The 20,799-nt window shown below is 40.3% G+C and overlaps 1 protein-coding gene across 8 annotated transcripts in view; it reads left to right on the top strand.

Moving 5' to 3' along the window:
• Positions 1-20,799, top strand: part of LOC103032915 (plectin) — a 283,581-nt gene that overhangs the window by 23,642 nt on the left and 239,140 nt on the right. The window contains exon 4 of one of the 8 annotated variants that reach the window (XM_049465594.1): positions 15,180-15,257. The exons of the other annotated variants lie outside the window; for them this stretch is intronic. The gene's annotated coding sequence lies outside the window, so the exon portion shown is untranslated. The remainder of the gene's footprint in view (positions 1-15,179; positions 15,258-20,799) is intronic. 8 annotated transcript variants of the gene reach the window in all.

Genomic DNA, 20,799 nt, shown 5'->3' with positions numbered 1-20,799 from the left:
GAGTCTCTCATACATTAGTCTCGATTAACACGAATGCCTGGACACAATGGTTAATGCTTTAGTAAAACCTGGATGATAAATTAAGTTAAGTGTATTTTATTAGCGCTTTTCCACGATCGTCTGAACGCACTGTCCTTTTTCTTGAACCTAATTTTAAACCGTTTGTCTTGTTTTCACCAACAAAAGTAGGTTCCAGACCCAGGAATGTTTGTTCGCAGCAGGAACCGAAAAATACTCTTTAAAAATGTTCTTCTATGTAAACCGGGTTCACCGTCGCTGTGAAACCCCCTTTGTTGATGACATGTGATGTGATGTTTTGATGGTACATCAAATGGCACAACGGTTCTTATAAGCCCGAACGGAACTGGTCCAAGGAGCAATGCTCATTGGTGGAAAAGTGCTATGTGCCCAGCTGGCATAAACTGTATTATATGCACTGAAAGACAAAAAGGCCTTAATTTGTCTTAAAAGGTCGTAAATCTATCTCCCAAAGGTCTTTGAATGCATTTTTGGTTTTGTTTCCTAAATTGATATGCAAATTAACTTACTTACAGTATTATATATATGGGGACACTGTAGGCATGAGGTTAGATAACCTTAATTTTTCACTTGAACCTATTTGCCTGCCTTGTTGTGTGTGCAAAGCAGTTGCTTTGTTTGTTTGGGGAAAAAAAAAAAAAAAAAAAAAAAATATATATATATATATATATATATATATATATAATTTTTTTTTCCAGAAAATACAGAAATCACAAGTGTACTGTAAAATGTGCATTTTGCCATCTTATTGCAAAATTTGATAATTTTGTCATGATAAGTCTCAAATTTATTATAATTTGATATCACATCAGATTAAATACAAAAAAAAAAGAAGAGTTCTCTGGAATGGATGAGTCTAACTAACAGAGTGTATTATATATAACATCCTGGTCTCAGGATCCTCGCAGCAATGCTGCAGAATGTAGTGCAACGTCTTTCCTGCACAGTAGAGACCGTTACTCCAACAAAAACAGGATGAACTCTTTTTAACACCCTTGATTTCAGAAAAAACAATGAATGTACAGGTGTCTCAGCATTTTTTGTCCATGTTGTATATCAGTTTTGCCAAATTAAGGTTATAGTATTGTGTAGTGCCTCAGTTTAAACTGGGCAGAGATTAAACTAGAAGTTACAACTTCTGTTGAACACTGGATCTTTTTAAGGGACACTTTTTCTGTCTCTCAGGGATTTTGGTCTTGGCCTTCTTTCTACACACACACCTCCCCGGCTTTACAGCTTTACACTCCTTTATGGAGAATTTAAGAAAAGCTGAATACTGACATCTGACGTGTTTTGTATCTGAATAGTGCTCAGATATAGTTTGACTAGATTCTGTTTACAATTGTCATTAAAATTTGATTTGATAAATCTGTCACATCCCAGACACACCATGTAGCTCCACACAACACTGTGTAGACTTCTAAACATTTAAAACTATTGTTTTTAATGGAGTTGCACACTGGAACTGATGCCACTCTGTGACACTCCCTGGTTCTCAAGGAATCGCATTGTTCAGTTTCTCAGCATGACACAGTAAGAGGTGTTTTTTGTTTAGCTTAAAATAATAAAAATATTAGATATAATATACTGTATGATATATAATTGTGACTTGAAATTGACTCAAAATGTTCTAATGTTTTATTGAAAAACTTTGACTTGAAGTTGACTGCTTATGTCGAGAATAACGGTGAAAATCGCAAGGCGTACAACAATACAGTCTTAGAGATTTTTTGAGCACGTATGTTTTAATAAATATATCTATATTTGACGCTATGTATCGATAATGTATCACAAATGAAATTGATATGATATATTTCAATGTCAGTATTTTTTCCCACACCTTCAAGAATGCTCCCAAGAAACTTTCTTGTTGGTGATGCACTGTCTGGCCAAAAAAAGGTCAATATTTTGTTGGACCTAGTTAAGCTTTGATAGCAGCACACATTCACTGTGGCATTATGACGATAATCTTCTGCAATGTCAAAAGATTTATTTCAATCCAGTGTTGCAATAATTGATACATTTTTCATCAAGATCTTTGCTTTTTATTGATGATTGTAAAGTCTGACCACTGCACAAAGCCTCTCTTCTCCATCCAGCACATCCCAAAGATTCTCAATGAGGTTAAGGTCTGGAATCTGTGGTGAACTCTCTCAATCCATGTGTGAAAATACTGATCTCATGCTCCCTGAACCCTGAACTCTTTCACAATTCCAGCCCCATGAAGTCTGGCATTGTCATCTTGGAATATGCTTGTTCCATCAGGGAGGGAATAAATTAATTGATGGAATAATCTGGTCTATATTCAGTATATTCAGGTACTGAATACCTCATTCTTTCAGAACATACTGTTGCTGATCCTAAACCTGCAGACCAACTGCAGCATCAACCCCACATTATTTACTTACTCAAAATCAAGTTGGCAATATTTTTTGGCCAGGCAGTGTAGATAAAGAGAAGATAATTAACAAACTTCTAGGTTTTTTCATTTTTGTTTGCTTGTCTTGCTTGAAAATCTTTAATATAGACTAATGGTCCTTTAGGGTGCTCTTACTTCAGCGCTTTATTTCTTAGCATGGTACTGCACTGTGCAGCTCGGCTAGACACTGATGTAGACTGAACACCTCTTTTTAGTGGACAAAACATGGATGGTTGTTTGTGGCAAAAGTCTGAGTTTGGAGTCTGAAGGTGAGGACCAAACAAGGTAGTCGTGAAAGCACCGTTAAGTACCATCACTCCTTACAGCATACTCTATAAAGCACAGTGTGACTAATTTACATAACCAGCAGATTGTGATATTGCCCACTCCTTGAGCTGGTGGGTTTTCTGTGTTACAGACTGTGTGGTTCTGAAGCTGCAGCGTTTTTAATTATGGATCCCTTTGCTCTTTGGAGAGTTTCATTATCATTATAAGTGTTCCCTCCCACATGGAGAGAGATCTGATACAATAATACACTTCCTCAATAATACAGGAGAATACATGAGTGTGATACTGGGCTATATTAGCACTGGTGTGCTGCGGTCGTGGGCACTCTCTTCTCTAACTTTTGAATTACTTTCTGGTTGGCTAGTTTAGTCATGCTGTGATGAAAACTGTTGGAATAGCTTCAGTGGGACTTTAGGGCAGAACTGGAAGTTTCTTTTGGTTCAAATAGTGTTGCATGGTATACAACATTGTTGTTTTATTCTATAAACTACTGACATTTCTTCCAAATTCCAAATAAAAATATTGTCATTTATAGCATTTATTTGCAGAAAATGAGAAATGGCTGAAATAACAAAAAAAAAAGATGCAGAGCTTTCAGGCCTCAAATAATGCAAAGAAAAGAAGTTCATTCATAAAGTTTTAAGAATTCAGAAATCAATATTTGGTGGAATAAGCCTGTTTTTTAATCACCATTTTCATGCATCTTGGCATGTTCTTCTCCACCAGTCTTACACACTGCTTTTGGATAACTTTAAGCCTTTACTCCTGGTGCAAAAATTCAAGCAGTTCAGCTTGGTTTGATGGCTTGTGGTCATCCATCTTCCTCTTGATTATATTTCAGAGAATTTTAATTTGATAAAATCAAAGAAATTCATAATTTTAATTCACTCACTTTCAGTCAACTCTACACTCAACCCATTGTGTAAGCTCCTCAAAGCATCCAAACACCACACCGATCACATGATAATTCATGAAATTTCAGCAGATTGTAAAATATAAATGTTTCACAGGTTTTAAATGCCTTATTTTCTGGTTTCCTGTGCTTTTCAGCGATGGAGTTAATCTAAACTCTAAAATAACTTATTTTTTTCTATTTTCTGTTTAGGAGCAGCTGTCTTTTCTGAGTATTTTTTTTCTTCCTTTTATTATTAATTAAATTATGTTTGATCATCATTCCGATCATTTCTATCATTCCATAAATTTTTGTTGTTTGTTTTTTATTCTGTGGTATCGTATTAGGATCGGTATTGAGATATTTAGGGAGATATCATATGGAAAGTCTTAGTTTTGGTATTGTGACAACACTAGCTACATATACATGAAACAAGTTCATGGATATGCACATGGATATTGCTTTTTAGGTGCCAAGATTTCTGTTCAAACAGGAAAGCTAACAGTAGGAATACACAGAATATTCGGCAACAGCAATTATCTGGCCAAAAATGGCGAAAGAACGAAAAGTGGCATTTTTTGGAGACCAATGTAGAGTGGGTCATTGTTTGTAAGTGCAGCAATGGTGGAAAAAAAAATGGTAAAATAATTAAACACCTGTGGGAAAATGTTTGGTGTTCAGCCACATGTTTACTTTTTTTCCTTTTTTTCCCCAATTTTTATTTTGGTGCATCATTAGTTTAGATGCCGAGGCTGGAGTATGTTGTGCTGTTGTTCTGTTAAGTGCATTTCTATTTTTTTTTTGTCTCTCACACTTTTCTTTTTCTGAACAAAGGACAATGGCTTTGGCTATCTGTGTTACATTTTCTTTCTCTCTCTCTCTCCCACGTACCAATCTTTCAGCAGACAGTGTGTTGGTAGCGTCCTTTTGAAAAAGGTAATGATGCTGGTGTGTTGAGATTATGGATGCGTGCAGTGCAGTATAATGGCCCAGCTCTTTATTGCCTGCCGCATACTAATCCCAGAGCTGGAGGAGTGAAATGACACCTGCAGGGTGGTGTGTGTTGTAGTGGGGGGGGGGGGGGCATATGTGCACAAGCAGCACACCCACATGAAACACCACCATTAAAAATGATCAAAGAAATTACTGCACTGCGCTGCTCTGAGCCCACTCTCGTACCTGGCTACGTGCTGGATCCATCTCTCTATCCATAAGACTCACAAACACTCACCCCGAAACGCTCTCGCGCACCAATTACCATCTTCCTTTAATAGATTTTCAGAGATCCACTGTGTATATATTTTCACTTCAACTCGCCCAAGGCATTTCCAGCAGACGTGTTCAGAGGACAGGAAATGGTGCTCATGCTTACGCTTTAAATTACTGTCAGTGTTTTGTTCCCCGTGCTGGTAAATTATTTATAGATCTGTACAGAATTCTACAGCGCTGATGAAATATTGATATGTCATTAAATTAAAACATTAAGACTGGTGTTGGAGTGTTTAGTTTTTTATTTAGTATTTTTATTCGCTCGCTTTTAGCAAACACAACTGTGGATTTTGAACATTCCTGCAGTTTATCTTGTATTCATCTTCCCAGCGAACTGTATATCTAACAGACGTATATAGAGTCATCTGAGGTGATTTGTGTAGACAGTTCAGTGTTTGCACTGCATATATTTTGTAGCCTTGGCCAGTTGCTGCAAAATTATTGCCACTGCTTCAGAATTTTATGAACCGTTATGAAAATCACAATTACAAAGCTCTGCACAGGGCTTTTATTTTGAAAAAGAAGTTAAAAGGTGCAGGAAATAGACAGGAAGAGGATTATGAGAAAGTGAGAAAAACATGTTAATAAGCATTAGAACCTCTAATCCAATAAATCTTGCTGAATCAAAATAATCAGTGCTTTCTAGGGTTTGTAAGAAAATATTGATAGATTGATTTTTTTTTTTTTTACACAGAGAATAGACCCACTTCTGAATATAGATACCAAATTCAAAATTAGCTTCTTTTTTTTAAATTTACTGTGGGACTAGCGCTGGGCGATATGGGAAAATATATTTATATCACGATAATGATATACATCATGATATACCACATTTAAGTATGTTTTCAGTTATTCATAGAAAAATATGACAAAATAATATCATTGCTTACTTTTTTTAAATTTTATTTCAAAGTGACATTAAACCAAACTTTCACAAATGAGAATGACTACCTTTTAGTGCAGCAATATATATGTATCAAATGAAAACAGATGAGGTAGATGCAGTAGCTAATTTTTTCAAAAGAACAATGCGTCTCCATTGTTCAGAATTTAATAACGTAAAGCATGTCGCAAACCGGCGTGTTCGTCAAATAACGTAAAGCAGCGTCATGTCACAAAACCACATTATGAAGAACATTACTTTATTATCACTTATGTAAAGTGAGTTAATGCAAAGTGACCATGCCAATACCTTTCATCGTAGCCTACTTTACATATTTGCATGAATAATTAATGAAATTACTGTAGAAACGATAGGGACAATTGAAGGTAAGTAGCATGATAGGCACTTTTCTATCATCCCCACGATATACAGGTGCTGGTCAACGAATTAGAATAATTTGAAATGTGCAATCATGAAATTCTTTGAATGCATTTTTTGTGCAGAAAGCAAATCAGGTGTTCACCGCACCTGTCCTACCCGTTAGACTAATCACAGAACTCGTTACCTGGAAAAAAATTTGCTTAGCTGAGCTTTCCAAAAGGCCCATTTAGGCCATTTAACTGTGACACTGTTGTTTTATTGAATTAGAATAATGGAGAAACCGTTTCATTGAATTAGAATAATTTTTATTATAATTACAATCATCACTTTCTCAGTATTTTGTGGCTGCCCCCTTGGCTTGTATGACTGCCTGAAGTCTCCGCGGCATCGATTTGACCAGCTTGTCGCAAGTTTCCGCACTCACAGCTTCCCAGGCAGTGGCGATGTTCTGCTTCAGTTGGTCCAGCGTAGTAGGCTTTCTGTCGCGAATTTTCCACTTGACGATGGCCCAAAGGTTTTCAATGACATTGAGGTCAGGCGAGTTGGCCGGCCATGCCAAAACTTCAAGCTGTTTTTTAGTGAACCAATCTTTGGTCGACTTTGCCGCATGAGCCGGTGCAAGATCCTGTTGAAATATGAAGTCTTCTTCGCCGAACTGTTCCTCAACAGTCGGAATCAGGAACGTTTCCAGAACATCTTGATATACGGCAGCATTGACAGTCTTCTTGAGGAAGCAGAGTTTCCCTACACCTCGAGCGGACATGCATCCCCAGACCATAACGCTCTGGGGAAACTTGACGGATCTTTTCACGCACTCGTGGTTGTAGGTTTCGCCACCACGACGGCAGACACGAGGACCTTGGTCACCGAAGGAGATGCAGAAGCGTGATTAGTCACTGAAGACCACTTTCTGCCAGTCTTCAGCAGTCCACTCGCCGTGTTCTTTGGCCCACTTCAGCCGTTTCTCCATTTGTTTCTTGTTCAGCATCGGTTTTACTGCTGGAACGCGAGATTTGAAGCCGAGTTTGCGCAGACGACGGTAAGTGGTTGATCTGGAGACGTCAGCGCCGGTCTGCTTGTTCCACAAGTCGGTGAGCTCGGAAGTGGACTTGAACCGGTTGCTGACTGCGATCTTTCTCAGCTGCTTGTTGTCGCGAGCAGAAGTTTTTCGGACGCCGGAACAGTTGGTGCGCTTGCTGCAGTTTTTCTTGAGAGCTTTGCAGACGGAAGACTGGCTGATGCCGAGCTGCTCAGCAATTTTAGTTTGGGTCAAGCCTTGTTGGCGAAGGGCTTGAATTTGAGCCACTATTCCGGTTGAGAGGTCGCGCTGCTTACCCATGATTGATTTTACAACTTAGAAATTCTACTCAACCCTGACTTTATACTGCACAGTGAACACTCTTCACAGAAAACAAAAATTCGAGCATTTATTCTAATTCAATGAAACGGTTTCTCCATTATTCTAATTCAATAAAACAACAGTGTCACAGTTAAATGGCCTAAATGGGCCTTTTGGAAAGCTCAGCTAAGCAAATTTTTTTCCAGGTAACGAGTTCTGTGATTAGTCTAACGGGTAGGACAGGTGCGGTGAACACCTGATTTGCTTTCTGCACAAAAAATGCATTCAAAGAATTTCATGATTGCACATTTCAAATTATTCTAATTCGTTGACCAGCACCTGTATATCGTTATATCGCACACCACTATGTGGGACTGTTAATATTTTAAGGTTAAAATCCTGATGTATAACATAATTTAGTAACATTTTGTTCTAGAAATAGTGTCAACTGGTTATATGGAAGATAAAACTTCTAATTTAAGCGTGTGAATTGGTAAATTGTTGAAACAGATCTATAGAAGCAAATAGTACACTTTTTAAAGGAGCTAGTTTTATCTCTAACACTCACCCAGCACTTTTACATTCTGTAAATGAGGTAAAATCAATTAACATGGATTTCCTCTGTCCGGTATAGATGTTCTCAGGATGTTCACTTAGGGTCTTTGTGAGTAAAAAAAACTACAGACAGAATGATGTAGGGCAATGTCTACATCTTCTACATCACTATCGGCTCTTTTGGGTTAAAAACAGCAGCAAATTTTTATTGTTAGTTACCATGAAAAGATTGGTGTCAGACAGTGATTTAATTTAGTGTTGTTTGTACCTCACCAGCAAGATGGCAGTTTTAGAAAGTTTAAGTTTTCTTCAACTCTGATTTTGTTTATAAAAATTGTAATGTATCTTCTTGCTTACAGTATTACAAAATATCACAATATATAGAATCATAGCCCCTGTATTGTGATGCAGATTGTGTCACCTGATTCTTGCCAAAACAGAGCCCTAATGCTTTCCTCATGTATGTAATGCTGCGACTCCACCCATCCAGTCTACAACATGTAATCAACATATCAGAGAACCCAAACATCAGTGTTGTGTCCATGGTTCATTAAAATAATCACTCATTTATCATAATTGAGGTATCATGTTCAGAGAATAGTGATACTGTTTTAGGGTCATATCGCCCAGCCCTGATTTCAGAAATCAGTATTTCTTCCCCGCTATCTTTCCCTCACTCTTTTTCTACAACAGTACTACAGCTCAGGCGGGTCCATTTTGTGTCGCGGCGGCGCGTAAACGAGACGTCCATTTTCTTCACCGTGCTTCTAGAGATGACATATCGGCCCCGCCGTCACTCGCAGTCTCATAAAGCGCGCCCAAACAGTGCAGGACGATTGCTGGTAAATGCAATTTCATCTCCACCAGAGCTTGCAATAAAGCACTGCCTCTCTCTCTTTCTCTCTCTCTCTCTCTCTCTCTCTCTCTCTCTCTCTCTCTCTCTCTCTCTCTCTCCCTCTCTTTTCTTTTCTCTCTCTCTTTCTCTGTATGTTAAATGGCTAGGTAGGAGACGCAAGTGCTCAGTAATTTGTGTGGGGATCTCAAAAAGAAGAAAAAATAAAAAGAGTGAGAGAGAGAAATATAGAGAGAGGGGGGTGAGCGAGCGAGACAGAGAGAGAGAGAGAGAGAGCGAGAGAGAGAGAGAGAGAGAGAGATGGGAAAATGGTTGGTGAAGGGGGTACGGCTGGCTGGCTACAAGAGGAGATTGCATTTGTATTCTAATTATTTTCACAAATGTCATTACGATTCGTTTCTTTTACCCGGCAGTGGCGGCAAGCGGTGCAGAGAGATGGTTATCTCAGAGAGCCATTTCAGACGAAAGATTTCTTCTTCTTCTCCTCCATTCGCCTGCCACTGTCGCACCCACCCCTCCCCACCGCACCCCGTCCTTTTTCCCTCGATGGTCCGCTTGCAAAGGCGCTGAGCGTCTGTACAGTCGGCTTGGTAATTTCGCCGGCTTTTCATGTGTCGCAGGGCGATGAGTCCTCCTCCATTAGGTAGTGTCGGCCTGTGATGTATGATGTATGCGTGGCGAGGCAGTCTGATGTTTATTCATGATTTCGGAGGCAATGCCTCAGCTAAAGCTCTCTGATTTCCTTTTAAGGAACAAACTTTTTTGCGAGATTGAGATTTCAGTTTAAAGGCGCAGGGACCTGGCTCGCAGTGCTGCAGCCCCCTTTTTCGCCTCTTTTTATTCGTTCTTTTTTCCCCTCCTCTCTCTCTTTCATTCTCGCTTTTTTCATCTTTCTCCCTCCTTAGATATTACCTCTGTCAGCTTTCATTTACAGTGACCTCCTGGAGAAAATGGGGAGTGAAAAAAGAGAACGGAAAAGAGGGAGGAATCGCATGTGCTTATTTCTTGATGATTTTCCTGGTTTGTTCTCCTCCTTCGTCCTTCAATTTCTCTCTTAAATACATTGTTTAAAGACGTTTAAAGGCGTTTAAAATGTCTTTGCCTCCAAGTACCTGCCATTAGCTCTTACGGGCTACACCACCTCACGCTGGCACGGTGAGGACGACTCTTTGTTAGCACGTTCGCTCCGTGCCATGCCACTCGCGCACCAAGCCCGAGGCAACCGTGTGCAGTAATCAGTAATCGCCAGAACGAAGTAAAGCAGCGCTTGTTCTCAGCAGTGTTCGGCCAACCTCAAATCTGCTTTATAGCAAGTATAATTTGAAAAGCTAGTCCCTATTTGTCTTGTAAATGACTTTTTAATGATAATCAAGATGCATCCATCCATCACCGTGCCACAGTCCACACAGTCCTTTGATGGGACTCCTCCTATTAACAAATGGCGCCTATTTATAACAGCAACAGCCCACCAGCAGCAACATGCGGCGTAGTGAACGTCATGCACTCTCACCGTTTTTTAAAGTCTGCAGGCAAAATAATTGAAAGTGACTCAAAGCAAAGTACAGCATGTGCACAACAGTATTGGGACACCTGCTTCAGTGTATTAAAAAGAGTTTATCCTGCTTTTGTCGGAGTAACTGTCTTTACTGTTCAGGGAAGGCTTTCTACTGGATTTACTACTGAATCACAACCTCACCTCATCCCATTCAATTCTTGGGGTCTTTATACCCGCTATACCCCACTAATCTGGCACTAGATAAAGCCTATTGCCAATAGGCAATGTTTATTAGCTTGAGAGAGTCCTATTCAATTGTAGGAGTAGGATAAAATATCAGTTTCAGCAATATAATGATATATTGTGTATATATACATCGTTCATTTCCAAAATTATAGTACCATTGAAAGGTTGATGACATGCAGATGACATGTCTCTCCAAACCATCACTGATCATTAGTAAATTTTACATTTCATTTGAAAATCAATAGACCAGAGTCTGGAGGAAGAGTGGAGAGGCAGACAGTCCAAGATGATTGAGGTCTATTGTGAAGTTGTCATAATCAGTGATGGTTTGTAGAGACATGTCATCTGCTGGTGTTGGTCCACTGTTTTATATATATCAAGTCCAAAGTAAGTGCAGTTTTGTTTTCCTGCAAAATCTTACAGCACTTCATGCTTCCCTCTGCTGACAACCTTTATGAAGATGCGGATTTCATTTTTCAGCAGGACTTGGCACACTGCCCACACACTAAAAGTAGCAATTGATCTTACATAATATTCTAATTTTATGAGATACTTTTAAATATATTTTAATTAAGTGTGATTAATCCCTGTCCACTAAATAGCAGTATTGCTTAAGTGTTGTTAGATTCTACTGGTCTGAGTGCGTAAAACGTGACCTTTTCATTATAAATAAAAAAAAAGAAAAAAGGCTATCACAATAAATTGCCTTCTTTAAAGTATTGCAATATATTACAGTATATTAAATTGTAACTCCTGTTTTGTGATACGTATAGTATTGCCAATACATAGGAGTTTCCATGTGTCCACCCTTTTACTCTCCCTACCCTGCCCAGCCATATTTTGTTTCTGCCACTGTGGGATATTAATAAGCCCCCTGTTTTCTCTTCGGGAGCTCAAAGTGGTGCAGTGGGGCATGAGGAAAAGGGAATCACTCTCTTTGTGCTTAACATATGTAATGCCACACTAATCAGCGGCAGCCCTGTCGCACAGGGGCCCCACGTTCGCACTGATATGATAAATAATGCAAATGTGGGCAGCCGCGGCAAATGCCAGAGCGGGCGCACGAGTGCAAAGAGAAAGCCTGGCTGGCGGAACCGCCTGATTGTTGTGCTGTCAAAGTGATTTGCATGAAAAAAGGCGGACTAATTGCGACACTTTAGCCGCCGCCGTCTCAATAATACGGAACAGGGTGGCTGAAGGCCACGTGGTGGCCTCCACCCCAGGCTTTTAACCCTTTTTCGGAAGATTGGGAGGAGCACTGGGCTTCTCTTCCATTGTGAAGCACATTGGCTGTGTAGGCCTACATCACGACTGGCCTCTTGTGCTGTGGTCTGTTTATCTCACAGTTGGATGGCAGTGTTAGGAATGACGTCATACCCAATTATTATTACGTTTCATACTATTATACTATGTATATTAAAACATTTCCAAAAACAGTTGGCCAACAATTGTCTTTGGACATTGATTTGACAGTTGTTTGCCATTGTCATTGTTAGCATTATCCCGGGCTAGCATTGTAAGCAATACGTGTTGATGGAAACCAATTGTGTTTCATTTGCCTTAGAAGTTGAGTTTTGTCCCACATAAATTTACAGCATTCCTGTTAAATATTCTGAAAATTTTACACTATTTCAAATGCATTTCCAAAAGTCAAAAGTCTCCACAGTTTACAGCAACTGCTTTGACCATTGTTCAAGCAGTGTTTTGTCGCGAATCCAGCCAAAATATTCCCCACTTTTCATGTCCTAGGTTATAGTTGTTAGCATTGCCAGCAGTATCAGTTGATATAAACATATTATACAGTATATTACACATCCAAACACATCCACCATGGAAACATTTTACATACAAACACAGATTGAAGTGTAAAGAAGTGTAGCACATTGGCTGTTTGGCCTACATAATAACTTTTGCACTTATGCTGCTTTTTTTTTTATTTACCTCAGAAGTTGGATGTCAGAGCCAGACATAATGTTTGTCATTTTCTAAATCAGGTAGCCAGCCAAAGACGGGGTTGTCGGTCATTTACCAGGGCTTTATTATGAATCCAGTCAAAATATGTCCCAAATCGATATTTATACCAGTTGATAGAAACTCATGAAACAGTATTTTGAACATCCAAACACATCCAATGTAGAAACATGTCACGTAAATACAAAGATGGGAGTTTAAGAAGACTGTGTAAAACAAATTTAATGATGCACAAATAGATAGATGTGATAAAATTTGGTATATTAGAACCGCTGTTTCTACTGTCTAGTCCGTGTCAGAAAGTTGGACTTTTGTGGGCGTACCAGTTGAATTTTCCTACTTCAACTACGTCTGAGTTCAAATAGAATGCAGTATTACTCCGAGCACCACACAGATTTCGGTTTGTCCTTTTTTCCCATTTCTCGGCAAAGAAGGAAAAAAAGAAGTGGTTTGAGGGTAAGAGCAGAGCGCATTACTGCATTCGTTCATTCACTCATTCGCTCATACTTGTTCTTTTGCTTGTGTGCCTGTATTTGATGTGTGTTGGTCGGAATCAGGGTGTGGGGCCTCGGCCGCCGTAGGCAAGCCTCCCCTTTCTTTTCTTCCTTTAATAATAAATGATGGATGTTTCAAATTAGAAAACAGTGCAGGGAAAATCCAATTTAGTCCTGAGTTTTGCAGCGAGTATAAAAAAAAGGAAAGAAAACCTCAGGAGTGGAGTTCTGTATCACTGAGCCCCTCTTTTGCTTTAATGCTCACACGGGGGCTAGCAGCGTATGATTTAATGTGGCTTGTGAAAATGGCCGCCATTATGTACACTATTAACAAATCAAGCACTCTTCCAGCACCGAGTGGATCTCTGGCACTTAGGGAATGGTGGGTGGCCTTCCGTCTCCTGCCATTGATTTATGGGCCCTGTTTTTAATCAAGGCAAGGGCGGAACACTGCAAGATAGGGATTAGCGCTGTGCTCGGGTTCAAGCTGGCACATTGGTCGCCTTCAAGGCTGCTCACAGCCCTAAAAGGTTATTTGCGGATTACTTTTCGTCTGGTCCTCTTTTCTTACTCCTGCTTTTTCTCTCATTTATCTATTCTTCTTCTCTCGCTGCCTGTCTGCAGAAGGTAAATGAGGTGTATCTCTTTAGGTACTCCTCTCCATCCCTCATCCCACTTGTGTGCTTCATCACTCTGCTTTTTCTCCTTGTCAGGCTCTGGAGCTGGTCTTGCCTCTTTCCCTGTAATGGCCTTTGCATACTTTTTCTTGCAAATGAAGCTGAAAGCACCTTGACGAACTTAAGAGCAGCTGCAGCTGCATGTGAAACGATGACATTTTATGATGTAGTTACATGGCATCAGCAGCAGGAACCAGAGTGAGCACAATTGCCCATTCTCTCTTTTGGTTTTAGTCTGATGGGATGCTGGCCAACACTTTGGTTCAAGTGCATTGGTGAAGGTTCTAGTTTGCTGCAGTAGCAAAAGTTGGAAAAGAGGCGCTGGATGACTTCACATGTTTTAGAGGAGGCATGTGCTTATCATTCATTTCCATAACCTAGTGTCAGCAGCACCCCTCAGAGACTTTGTTTCATGATACATTTTTTATTTTTATACCCAACAGCCATTGATTTTGATGCGTTATATTTTTGTTTAGGAAGTTTTTCCAGGTGCCATGTGCATTCCTCCAGTTAACATAGTCATTTGTTTATTTAAGGTGTCCATGCAAATGTTTGCAATGTATTTTGTTTTCCTCCTGCCTCCCAAAAATACATGAGGTTGGTGAATTGGCCTTATTAAATGGTCTCCTATGTGTGAAAGGTGTAAGTGGGTGATGATATGATACCCTGCGATGGAATGGCATCCTATACAGGGGGTATTACTGCCATGCACATAATAATTTCTTGTAGAAAACAGACCCACAAGAGGAAGCAGATAAGAAGATTGATTGACAGATGGATGTTCACCAAAGCCAGGCAAACATGGTTTCCGCTAGAAGTATGCCGAGGTCTTCAGTTTGCTCGGTCTTCCAACCTCCTTGCTCCCTGTTCTTGCCGTCTCAGGCCCATAGCCTGCGCTAGCCAAGCACTGCCTCCTCCTGTTCTGCGGACCTGCTGGAATCCTGCGGTCTAATGAAGCCAGCATGACCGAGGAGCTCGAGCCAGGAGGAAGTCTGGCTTCTCGCTCTCGCTTCAGATCGGGCAGTGTCCCTGTGCGCCGCATTAAAAAATAAAAGGAAAATGGGCATTCCTATTTAATGAACCGTTTCCTCAGAGCTGGGACACAAAAGCCAACCCATAAAACAGCCGAAAGAAAGAGGACCAAAAGTGGCGTAAGCTGTAAAAGGCACATTTCCTTTTTTTGTTCTCGCGGCAGTCGCACTAATGCTCGGCATCCCCCGCTGAAAACACTGTTAATTCCCGCAGCCAAAGTGGAGAAGGAAATGTTTACTCAACTCCCTCTGGTGCTCAGCGGTGTCCATATGTCCGTAATCTTTAAACCATGGAAGCAATCGTATTTTCTCTTTTCTTCCCTCTCTGCTTTTATTTCTCCCTTAAGGAACTTCAAGAACGGTCTGAATGCGAGGCAGAATCATCTGCTGATTTTACATCTGCTCTGAGAACTTTCAAACCCAAGGTAAGTATAGAGGACACACCCCGAGAGCACAAGAGCAAAGCTACCAAAAAACGACGGCCAGCGTAAATGCTCAGACTTAGGTTTTCACACAGCAGGCAGCTTCAGATGGCCTTTCAGCTCTCTGCACATCTCTGTTCAGGCAATTATCTGTCTGGTCATAGAGCAGAAATGAGGTATGAAGTACCGTAGCTCCTCAGAAGTAGCTAACCACGGTATATCCCTGTATAGCACCGCAAACAAATATCTGAATAGCCACGCTCGCGGCTCTCGCATAAACAGGTACGTTGACCCTGCAGAAATAAGCAGATCTCTTTTGTACACTTCATTATGGAGAGCAGATGTTTTTCTAAGTCTTTTTCACAAGTTTGAAATGACTTCCATGTCCAAGGCCACAGCTGTGTGGATCTAATGTGTTTTTTTTTTTTTCCTTTTACTCGCTCATTCTCACACACACTCTCTCTCTTTCTCTTGCTCACTCTATCTCTCTCTCCTGCTCTCTCTCTCTTTCTCTCTCTCTTTTTCTCCTTTGGTTCGCGGCCCAGGATTGTGAACTATGTCAGCTCTATAAAGATTTTGCTTGGAAAGAGGACAGCCCTGCAGAGTACATGTAGTTTTATTTATGTTGAGGTTTTATTTGTGATTCGAGCCGGGCTCAAGTGGGCCTCCTGCATATTGGACTTAAACATCTACAGATGCTGGACCGTACATTCGCGAGATCCTCGCGTCTGAGCCGGCTACCATGTTTGAACTGCAGCAGAATCCCTAAAATCCCTGCAAAACCCAGAAATCGCCGAAAATGCCTGCAAGTCGTTGTCTCTACCGAGCCAATTAAGTCTGTCACTGCCCTTTAAGCGGGCGGGAAAGTGTAGACGCAGCAGAATGCGTGGCGTAGTCGACAGAGGTCATATCCCGGAGCTTCCCCGCATCTATTTCCAACGTCTCGCCTCGGCCTCTCTCCTGTCAAGCGCGCAGCCTGATCTAATTTGGTGGGGTCAGAAACTTGGACAGGGATCTCCTGACAGGCCTGTAAATTTTGAGAAACACGTAATTTGGAGCGGTGACAGGCAGCGCTGGGGCAGCAGGCCCAGGCCATAGAGACAGTGATTCAGCAGGACACTGTTGCTTTATTACATCAGCCCTGCGGATACCTTACCCATCACCTCTGTGTAGGTGTGCGGGCGCATGCATGTGGGAGAACGAGGGAGAAAGATAGAGAAAAAGAATTGAGAGAGAGAGAAAGTCTGGCACACGCAAGTGTCAGAATAAACACACACAAGTCAAATGTGATAAAGGAGACGGATCGGCTGACTCGGACGCAGTCCAGACAGACAGTTTTTGGCAGTCGTAGCTGTATGAAAGATTAGCCTGCTTAGTCTCGTGTTGTGGCAGTGACACAGAGCTGTGTACACAGTGCAGAGTGAGAGTGCTAAGACCTTAAGTTAAGTGTGTGGTGGACTGGAAACCCAGTGCCTTTTAATATATACTGACATGCCAGATGTCATGAAATAGCAGTATGGAAATTGATCATGAGTGTTACCAAAGGGGGCGGCTTGGGAACGCCCACATCTGTGCAACTTAGGTTAAGTTGTTAAGTGGTTAGGTAAGGTGTTACCTTGTGAGTGAGTTTAAACACTCATGGCAAGAGTTATCAAAGTTTAGTAATGCCTGATAGTGGGTGCCAGATGGATCTACAGTGCCAGATGTGTACCAGTAAAGCTTTTAAAAAGTGTCGATGTTCATTACTCAGGTAGAAGTATAGAAATATAGATACTAGGTTTTAAAGTTGAAGTATCATTAATAAAAGTGTAAAGTACTTAAATATAAAAACAATTAGCATTTCTAAAAGCTATAATGACTATAATGTTAAATGTAAAATGCTCACGAATTTGGGATGCACAAGGCTCTCTTCAGCTGCATATGTGTTTCAGCTGCATATATGGCCATCAAAAATTGTTTTTTAATAGAATGTAAATATATTAGAGAAGCTTAGTTGAACTGGAGTTTGTCTGGAGTTCTCTTGAGTCTCTGCACAGATCATCTTCATACTAGGCTACATACGTCTGCTATGTTCTTGCTGGAGTGGGGGCGGGACGTGTGCAGGTGTGATGGATCACAGTATAAACCAATAGGGTGTGGGAATGGTATATGTTTATACTCATTCAATCACAATCAGATTCTCTGTACTCTATCTGGATGGAAAGATTTATCTGGATAGGAGTTTTATTGAATGATGAGAAGCAGAAATTAAAACAAGCTGAAATGGAATAGGAGTAACAAGGCTTTTTTTTTAATGTAAGGAGTAGAACGTTCAAATAATTGTCCTTAAAATATATATAGTAGATGTAAAAAGTTGTCTGGAAAATAATAATTATTCCAGTGAAGTATAGATAACCAACATTTCTAATTAAGTAAGGTAACAAAGTATTTGTATCTGTTGGTACTTTGCCCACTCAATGCCACGAGTGGGTTAGATGGTTGTGAAGACCCCCAGCATTGAGCTGTGAGGCAGTGGTTTAAATTAAACATGCCAGGCTTTATCAATATGGTGTACTTACTATTTTAGAAGTAACATACTGTACTTAGCACTTAGCAACTCCAGCAATGCTGCCAGCATGTTTTACCCTGTTGTTCACAACCTATCTACTGGACTGAAATCTGTCCTCCATATAAATAATAATATCTGGTCTGTGATTTTTGTATGGTGGTCTGGAGTAGTGCGGATATGTAGCAACAGATGGACTACAGTTGCAAATTGTAAACCCATTCAAAGTGCTCCTATGATGGGTGTTTGCATTCAGAAATGTAAGAAGTGAAAATAGGACAAACAAATAATACTCCAGTAGATGTAAATAAAGCATTTTAGTAAAAATAATACTCCGGTAGAGTACAGATACAGCATTTTAGTACTTAGGTACAGGAATGTGGTAAAAATATTACTCCAGTACAGATACAGCATGTTAGTACTTAGGTACAGGAATGTGGTAAAAATTATACTCCAGTAGATACAGATACAATATTTTAGTACTTAGATACAGTAGTGAAGTTAAAAATAATACTCCAGAAGATACAGATACAGCATTTTAGTACTTAGCTACAGGAGTGAAGTAAAAATAATACTCCAGTAGATACAGATACAGTATTTTAGTACTTAAGTACAGTAGTGAAGTTAAAATAATGCTCCAGTAGATACATATACAGTATTTTAGTACTTAAGTATGGGAGTGAAGTAAAAATATTACTCTAGTAGAGTACAGATAAAGCATTTTAGTATTTCAGTACAGTAGTGGAGTAAAAATTGTTTCAGTAGAGTACAGGTACAGCATTTTAGTACTTAAGTACAGTAGAGAAGTAAAAATAATACTTCAGTAGAAATTGTTTCCTTAGAGTACAGGTACAGCATTTTAGTATTTCAGTACAGTAGTGGAGTAAAAATTGTTTCAGTAGAGTACAGGTACAGCATTTTAGTACTTAAGTACAGTAGAGAAGTAAAAATAATACTAGAAAAAGATACAGTATTTTAGTACTTTAGTACAGTAGTACATCTCTATATTTATTACAATGGTCAGTTTTTATAGGTAGTTCAATATGCTGTATGCTGTGTATACCTTATATGTTATTATCATGTTATATACTGTATGTTACAATGCCTATGATGCATTTCCAGACTTTAGAGCTGCATTTTAAAGCACATGGAGTATCTGAGGGCTGAGCGGCAACATACAGCCAGTATAGAGATGTAAGAACAGAGCAGAACTGAGAGGGCTCTGATGATTTAGGACGATGTCATGATGCCAGCACGCAGAATTGCACCCTGTTCATGTCTTCTGGAGAGCAAGAGGAGTGAAAAGAGGGGAGACTAGGGATTGTGGGGGTGGTGGGGTATGGGCAGTGCGTTTGCTGCTGTTCTTGTGTTGGGACTACATGCTGCCTGCTGCAGTAATGAGAGAGTGAGCTGTCAGAGGCGTGTGTATAATGGCTCCCCTGCCAGCTGCCCGGTTCAGGTCTTGTGGGATCGAGGAGCGATCGGGCAGACGCAGTCGCCCGCAATCACTCACCATCACGCACCACAATGCAGCACATTTTCACCCTCCCTCGCCATGTCTCGCTCCTGATGAGAGGCAGCGGCTGATAGGCCCCTAGGCTCCCAGATTCGCTTGTGACGCGATGCGAACGCGAATCTGAAGAGCTTTAGTCTTTCTCATCTACGGTCTCAAGACTCTCGTCTCGTTTCGAGGCTTCCCCGGCTATCAGGGCTTCGACTTTGAGCTCGGCTGGCACGTTTTTTCATATCTTAATGCACCTGTGACAGCTTTCGCTAGCCCGAGCCAAAAAACGCTGTCTGATTTTAGATGTTCTCTCAACAAGGCCCGCTTAGCGCCGTCAGCTAGGCTAATTCATCAAGACGTTTCCCACATTTCAAATGAGATGTGTCAAAAGCTCTGAATATTCAATAGCTCACGCCTGCAAGTTTTTGACATATACCACGCAGCTTTCCTTTTTTATCCCTGACCAGAGTCCAGATCATATCAATATGACTGGTTTGCTCATTTGGGAGGTGGTGTTTTCGGCCTAATGCTAGCCAGATGCAGCCTGCACGCATGCACGAGCACGCTCTTTACAGGTCTGCGGATTGGAACGCTTCCATCCGTGGTCTGCATCTTGCCAGCGGTGGATGAAGCACGTGAACCATGTACTTTAGGTAACACAGTGAAACCTAGGTTTATCAGTAACACTTTCAATAAAAGGTACACGCATAAACTCATAAAATAGATCACTCTGTGTTTAATACATCTATATAATATAAGTTTCACATTTTAAACTGAATTACTGAAATTGAGAAACTTTTCCTATAATATACAACATCACACTGGGCCAGTCGCCCAGTACCATATATCATATAGTAAGCAATCATATCATAAACAGAAAGTGACACGATAAAAAAAACAAATACTTTTTGAAAGCAGTTTGTCTTATTTTCATTATTATTTACTTTGTTACATTTTGAATATTGTATACAAAATCAGAATTTTGGTAAGTTACTCTTTACAAAATACAAAATAAACAAACGTTTATAGATTTTTTTTGTTCATACTGAATTAATAAAACTGTTATATTTATGCTAAATATAACTTTAATATTTACTTTTTTGCAGTAATATATTCTTGAAATCATCAAAATCGCAAAAAAATACCCTAAAATCTCATGATATTGTTTTAGGGGCATATCGCCCAGCCGTACTGCCCACCACTGCATCTTGCTGGGTCCACATGATTGTTCTTGTCTTGTGTTATGACAGCCTCTGTTTAAGCCATTTCTGCTGCAGCTAATAACCTCCTCTTTTGGCCTTAGAGGCTTATTATCATATCGTGGGAAATGATTGACAGTTGACCTTCACGCAAGTTTCTGAAAAGCCAGAGAGACGGCGCAGGTCATCTCGATCGCTGCAGCGACAGCTTATTAATACTAATCTGATAGAATTACCCGGAACCAATTAACGCACGTCTCCGGCAGCAGTTAAAGCAATAGCGCGCTCGCTGTCGGT

Source organism: Astyanax mexicanus, chromosome 16, assembly GCF_023375975.1.
Source record: "Astyanax mexicanus isolate ESR-SI-001 chromosome 16, AstMex3_surface, whole genome shotgun sequence".
Taxonomy (NCBI): Eukaryota; Metazoa; Chordata; class Actinopteri; order Characiformes; family Acestrorhamphidae; genus Astyanax; species Astyanax mexicanus.
Note: the sequence above shows the minus strand (reverse complement) of the source record. Positions and strands in the feature narration are given on the sequence as shown.